Here is a 7,770-nt window from a genome sequence, read left to right as displayed (position 1 = left end):
CCTTTCAAAATCTTTAACTGATTTGTCTTGATTGTTGGGTCATGGAATATCTTTGGAAGATGGGGATTTGTTTAAGATTTGATTTGATTTGATTTGATGTGATCTGCCCTGATCTTTACCAAAAATATTTCCAATCTTTTTGCCTATGTGGTCAAACTCCTTGAGAATATCACTCGACATGATATATCTCACATTTTTTAAGCTTCCGTTCCCTACAGTGACGGCAGACATGAATTTTTCTTCAAAAACATTTTAGGCACAATTTTCAAAAACCTTTTCATTTTCTCACTTGGTATTTTTGTTTATTTATACCTTGGTGTCTTCGATAGTTTTCTGCATCAACTAACAACTCTCCACAGCCTTCACTGTGAGAAAATTTCAAATTCTTTCAAAATTGCAGAGAAAATTTCTATCCCGACTTAGGAGAATTCGATGACTGCAAAGTCATGGAGTGGAAGAATGACGCTCACATACTTGGTCTTCACCGGACCCTTCCACTGGAACTCAACGTCCCTCCGACGTCAAAGCTTGCACTGTTCTCACTTGTATCCATCGACGCGAGCGTCTTCCATCCTCATGCCCGGACCATATGGCTTGAAGTACCTGTCTCAAGAAGACGGTCTTCACCTGTTCCTCAGGAGAGCTTCTTACCTTTTTGTGAAGCTTTCATGTGGTGCAACAACAATGAGCAGGAGCTCGTTGTCAACCGGTGCAACATCGACAGTGCTAGTCCTCACGACTACCACTGATTCGATTTTTCATCCTCACCTTCTCTTTCCTCCATGTATGACGAGGCACATTTTAATCTAATTCTTTCATTAAAGTCTCGCCATGCATTTCCTTCGTTTCTCCTCCCTTCTTCTTGCACTCCTCTTTCCCACCATTCCTCGTCTGTCTCCTCGCCCTCTGGATGGTATGTATAGCTGCATCTCATGATTATCTCTAAGATGCTATACATACTTTCCTTTCCTTTACTTTGCTTTTCTCCATCTCTACATCTCCTTCACTTCTCCGTCTCCCCTCTCATCTCCCTCTCTCCTCACTGGAGTCCTCATCCTTCTGCATCTCGGGACCTCTTCCTCTTCTCAAGTCCTCCCACGAGTGCTTGAGAGTCGGTGTTGAAGTCCCATCCGATCATTGCCTCCATCATCAGCTCTCTTTTTGATGTTGCCAAAAAGGGGGAAAAGTAGGAAGTTAGAGAAAAACCTTCTCAAAGGTTTTCCCTGATCTTCTTTCTTGTTTGAAGATGGGACATCAAAAGGATCACCAAAAGTAGAAAGAAGGACGTTCCAGTAAAGACCTCAAGTTGAAGATAAACAAGTGGGAATAGAACAAGCTTAGGAACATGAAGACTGAAGACAGAAGATGAAGATCAAGAAGTTCAAGGCGCAGCCAAGCAGACTGCTGGAGTCCATGGGTTTTCCCATGAGTATTTGTATTTACTTTTGTACTCCAATGTAAGTTTGCTCTGTACCTCGACTGATGTCTCATCAGTCAGATTATTGAAATGAAAAGAATTTCTTTTTGATCTCAACCTGAAGACAATAACTTTTTGTCCAGGCTCTGATTATGGTTTTATGTCCTTGTCCTCGTTCCTGTTTTGAACTGTTGTGTTCATAACTCTGAAGTACAAGTTATTAGGTTCTATTGTTAAGGGGGAACTGTTTTCACCCTGTTTTAGAACTTGTGCTATGAGTTCAGTTTTTGTTTTGCTTAGAACTGATGTAAGGTTTTGGCATCATCAAAAAGGGGGAAATTGTTGGGAATCCCATGGAATATCATGTTTTATTTTGATGATACCAAAATCCTTAGGTTTAATTTGTAATAGACTAGAATTGTTTTGAACTCAAGTGTTAGAGTTTGTTTCTAGTTTAGTTAGCAGTTCTGAAGACTGAAGACTGAAGGACTGAAGACTGAATATACCAACTGAAGTATCAGTTGAAGAATCAGTTCAGAACTGATTACTTAATGCGTGCTTCGATGACTCAGCAGACTGATACTAAAGTCAAGTATAAGTTAAACATTCTTCCTCGGACTGAACTTCCAACGTTCAAAGAAAGTCACATGCTTACACAGTACAACTACATTAAATGTAGAGATCTCAGGATCATCCCTCTCTGCAGAGGTCATTCCTATTTGGTGGCTACTTTATCAGAGACGTCACATCTCCTGTCCCTCAAGAGAGCCGTTTCCACCAAACAATGAACCTCGAAGATTGAAGCCTCAGCCCAAATTCGAAATACTCTCCAACGGAAGAAATCTTGAAGACGTTCTCCGCCAACGTATCTATTCAAGACCTCTCCAATAAATAGCGCTCGAGGATCAACTTCAATCTTCACCGATTCAACGACCTTAGCTGAAGCTCTGCCGAAATCGCTACTCAGCCCAAAGCTTAATCTACCCAAAGCTTGAATCGAAGAAGAGAATTCCAAAGCCAAAATCAGTCACTACTGATTACACACATTCTCTTAGACCTTAGGCATATATTTGTTTACCCAGAAGCCCAGGTCAAAACTTTGAAGTCTAGTTGGCAAGTTTTTCAAACCTCATTTCGTGAGAAAGAAGCCGAGTGTTTGAGTGAAAAGGAGTTTAGAAAGGTACTCTGACTCCGTGAGATCCTAGTGCAAGGTCGTGCTAGGAGTGAGAAATCCGACGCGAGTGAAGCGTGGGTACTGAAGTAAGGTCTCTTCAGTGAAACAGTTGTGTGCACCCGGCAAGCACACGGTTCTGTTTGCAGTGCACCAGTTAAGCACTTGCGGAGTGGATTGTTGGTCTGATCAACCAACCGTGGATGTAGGAAAGTGTTTTCCGAACCACGTAAAACTCTCTGTGTTATTTACAGCTTTCAGTCTTTACATTCTTATATGTGTTCTTACTGTTGATAAACTGAATACTGAATAACTGCAAAGAAAAACCTAAGACTAACAACGTGCTCAACCGAGGCTATTCCGAAACAAGTTTATTTCCGCTGCGTGTGATATCAGTCTGACTGATCTATCCTCTGATAGTCAGTAAGACTTATATCATCTCTATTTTAGCAAACTCGACTGAAGCCCTTACGTGCATCAGTTAAGTTCCAGTGACTTAACTGATAACTCCTTATTGAAGAGTTTTCAGTATCAGTCGTCAACCCTGTTTGGTCAAAACTATTTTCAGTCAACTTATTTTTTTATAATCTCATATGCCACAATCTTTTTACAAATATTTTTCAACTACTATAATTTATTATTTTCATCATATATCATTCAAGTTTATTTTTCTTCGATTTTCTCTCTCTAGCAAAAAAATTATCTCTCTAGCTTATAAGCTTAATTATCCAAACACTTTGACAACTTATAAGCTCTTAAAAATTACATCTTATAAGCTCCAAGAACTTATAAATTTTTTAAAATAAACTTAGCCAAACACCCTCTAAATTGCTCGAGTGCATTAGGAACTAGAATTAAAGTAAACTGCTCAAGTACATTACGCATTAGTTTAATTAAAGTGAATTCTCCAAAACTAGGATTAAAGTAAATTGCTCAAGTACATCCTCCCGTGAGAAAACTCAATTTCATTAGCCAAAATTAGATTAATAGCTTTCACATTAATACTTATTCTCGAACAATTCCAAATAATTACAATAAGCAAAAACTTAAGTGAATTAAACATAGAAATTCTTATGAGTACTCTTAGAAGTATATACAACAAAATTAATTTTGGAATCACAACAAGGAAGCCTCTCAAATTTTCCTTTTGACGTAAGCCTTTTCAAAACTTCAGTAGCGAAATATGCATCAACTGTGTATTATCAGACAAAAAATTGCATTTGTGTTGATAATCGCATTGTGAAGTTCTGTGGTGGAATTTCAATTGAAAACAAAGTACGATACAATAAAATTTACAGGGGCTATGAGTTATACGGTATTTAATTTTGGGGGCTATGAGCTATAGGTAAAATAGTACTAGTATACTTATAATTACTTCTTCCGTCAATAAAAAATTTATCACATTCTGAATGAACGAGTTTTAATGAAATGTGAGTTGAGTAAGGGTCTCATTTTAAATAAGAGTGGAGTTGTGTGAGCCCTACTATTATAAATGGAATTGACAAATTTTTGGTGGACGAACCCAAAAGAAAATTGTAATAAATTTTTGATGAACGGGGATATTATTATTATTATTATTATTATTATTATTATTATTATTATTATTATTATTATTATTATTATTATATTGAGTAAAGTGAGAACTATGAATAAAATTACCCAATGTAAGTATATACTTTGATTAGTGGGCTGATAGCTAAAATGTGAGAAATAACAAGTCTTGTTTAATGGAGCTATATATGATTTAGGCCCATTAATATGATTTATGTACTATTTGAATTGGGCCTTCCACTCTACTAGTTTTGCTGCATTACAGGCCCACTAACAGAACTTGGTGCAAATGACTAGAGGGCAATAATATACATATAGGTAATTTTATTTCTTATTTTATTCTTTATAGCATTTTATTTGAAATAATAATTAATAATAATGAAAAGTTTACTATTTACCCTATACTTCATAGTCTCAAATTAAATAAATTTATAATAAATTAATAATTTTATTTAAATAAATTTAAAAAAATAAACATATATAACTTCCGATCGTAGTATGAAAATATTTATAGTCTCTATCTTAATATAATAAGGAAACATTGTAACGCCCCAATTTTCATAAACTTTGCAATCTAAAATTTTAAGAACTAATAGATAAAATGAAACTTCTTGACTGTCAAAAATTTAAACTAATAAAAAAAATCAATTTGCCAAAAATAAAGTAGTAAAATAAGACGATAAACTAAACTTAACAAGTTCAACTAAAATGTTCAATGTAAAATCCTATCCCTAGTCATTTTCCACTTCCATGGCCACTTCAACTCTGAAACTGCAAAACTGAAAAGATAAATGATGAGCATATTGAAAATATACTCAGTGAGGAACCATGCACATATTTACATATGCTTAAACATGCTAACAAAACACATTGTCATACACATATTCTAAATTCTGAGTATTTCTGAATTTCTGATCATGTACTTGAACATGATATTATGCGTTTCTGATCATGTACTTGAACATGATATTCTGAACATGTATCTGAGAAAGCATAATCAAACATGAACTAAAAACACATTCAAACAAACATGAATATAACAACAATCATATAATCCCTCACCTTAACCTTGCTTTGAAATAGCTCGACAAATTTTATATGCGGAAAAGAAAGGAAAGAAAAAAAATAAACTGAAATCTCATGCTTCCTCTCAAGTATGCGTCTAAGAGCACTCCCAGCAGATCACCGAAATGCATCACTAACTTAAAATTTAGGCTAAAACAATTGAAAATGAGATAAAAAAAATGCATCCAGCAGATCCCCTAAATTGGATGGGGCCCACAAAAAATTTTACACCTACCTAAATTCAATCTTAAATTTACACCCACCCTAAATTTATTTTAAGCTTATAATTAGTAGGGCCCAATCATAATTATTATTTTTATGTAGAAAATAGGAGATCTGGTGTATGCATTTATAAAAATCGAGATCCTAAAATTAAATAGGGAAGCTTTAGGGAGGAATATAAGAGCATAATTTTAGGATTTATGCTGGGAGTGCTCTAAGACCCTTATATATATATAGGTTGTTTGGAAAATTACTGATATGCATGAATTTATTTGAGTAAATCACTTTGTATTTCTCATATACACGTAACTTGTGTTTTAAGGGAAATAAATGCTTAGATAAAATAAAGATAAATGTGGCTGCACTATTTTAATCACTGACTAACAAATCCACTAAAAGATATATTTAATTCAAATCTTAATCAATAACTTTACTCTTACCTACGAATTCAAACGAGAAAAGAAAAAAATAAACTTCACATAAGATTTGGGTAATGTAATAAAATTCTTTCAAAAATCGAAAGTTATACAAATTCTAATTGACTTCCAAAAAAATAAAATTATCTACAAACGAAAATTTTATAGAATGAAAAAAAAATCAAACCAACATAATGATTCTTATAGAAATTTTATTTAATCGATTTAAACAAATTAATAAAGTCTAATTTTAGATAAGCTTACGCATTGAAAAAAATTAAACTTGATTTCAACTTATGTGTATTTATAAAAAAAATTACTATTATAATAATTTAAATAAGTGGGATGTTACAAACATGTTTCTGCAGATAAAAATCCCTGTAAAAAACGGTATATCCCCAACTCAAAATTTCGAGAACCACATAAAAAGAACTTCCGATTAATTAATTTCAGAGTTTCAATTATCATCTTTAAATTGCTCTAGTTCTTTTCATGAGCTTACCGGTTTTGAGTTGGTAAGAGTGGAATATGAAGGATGGATAAGCAGGATATTTAGAGATGGCGGGAATTGTGATCTCTCTCATATGCTCCGCTGTTGCTTTTTCCCTTCCTCAGTTTCAGTTTTGCTCTGTCGCTGCCCTCTGGCAAGCTCATGACCAAATTGATGTGGAAGAAATGCAGATCTCATCGAATGATGATGATCTGCTTTCTTTATGGATCATCAAACCATATACGTATAATTGTATATAACAAATTGTTCGTTTCTCTAATTGCACAAGATGATAATTGAAAACAGTGCTAGTTCTTCTTACGTAATTGTTAGACTATCTTTATCAACAACCTACACCAACCCAACTTTTTAATAAAAAAATCATTTCTCTCTCTTCCACATATAAAATCTATAATTCAACAACCTTTATCTTTTATCAATGACCCATTTCAACCTATCAACCCAACTTTTTAATAAAAAAATTATTTCTCTCTCTTCCACATACACAATCTAAAATATACTATTTACTAATATTATTATTTATTATTATATACTTTACTAGTATATTTATCTTTTATCAATGATCCTTTCAACCTAAAATAAATAATATACTAATATTATTATTTATTATTATATACTTTACTAGTATATAATATATTTATTATATACTTTACTAGTCTATTGAATTGAGACGAGGTGAGTATTCTATATCCATTTTTTTAAAACAATATTTTTAATAGAAGTATATGCAGCGTATTGATCATCAAACGTGATGTTCCTTTTTTTTGGTTCAGATTTTTTTGGGTAGGAATCATATTTTGAAGAAGCTTCCAACAAACAGTAGATACTTTAATAGGGATTGCCTTCCACCACACCTTAAAAATGAAAGGATTGCTTACAAAATTCAGGGCAATAGTGAACAGGGCTTCATACATTAATCGTGTTGAGAAGAGCTCGTTCGAAGTAGCTTTCCAGCAAAACTAATCAACTTTGTGAGTTTGAATTTTATACGTGCAAATATAATTTCAACATGCCAAAAACTCACATAATTCGTTAACATCAAAAGCACGCCCCCATCTAAAAGATCAAGCCTAAGACTCAGCAATGGCGGTCCCCATATATTTAATTAATCAAGATTTTTGGGAAGATAAGGAGTAAAGAAGGGGGAATTTATCTTTGAGATAAACACCCTTGTTAATTGAAGGATCATCTTAAGATCTAACACGATTACCATTTCCTAGCATGAACATTAAGTTACTGCAAAAAGTATCACCCTCAACTCCATTTATTAGATCAAGCATCACCACCAAATCGACGTTTTACTTCTATCTAGTTTACTTGAGCACCCATAAAATAGTGAGCCATATCTAAACTTAAGTATTCTTATCTGTAGAAATTCTTCCTCATTCAAATATCTCATAGCCATTTACACAAAAGA

The sequence above is a fragment of the Salvia miltiorrhiza genome, chromosome 4, assembly GCF_028751815.1.
Source record: "Salvia miltiorrhiza cultivar Shanhuang (shh) chromosome 4, IMPLAD_Smil_shh, whole genome shotgun sequence".
Taxonomy (NCBI): domain Eukaryota; kingdom Viridiplantae; phylum Streptophyta; class Magnoliopsida; order Lamiales; family Lamiaceae; genus Salvia; species Salvia miltiorrhiza.
This window is presented reverse-complemented; position numbering follows the sequence as displayed.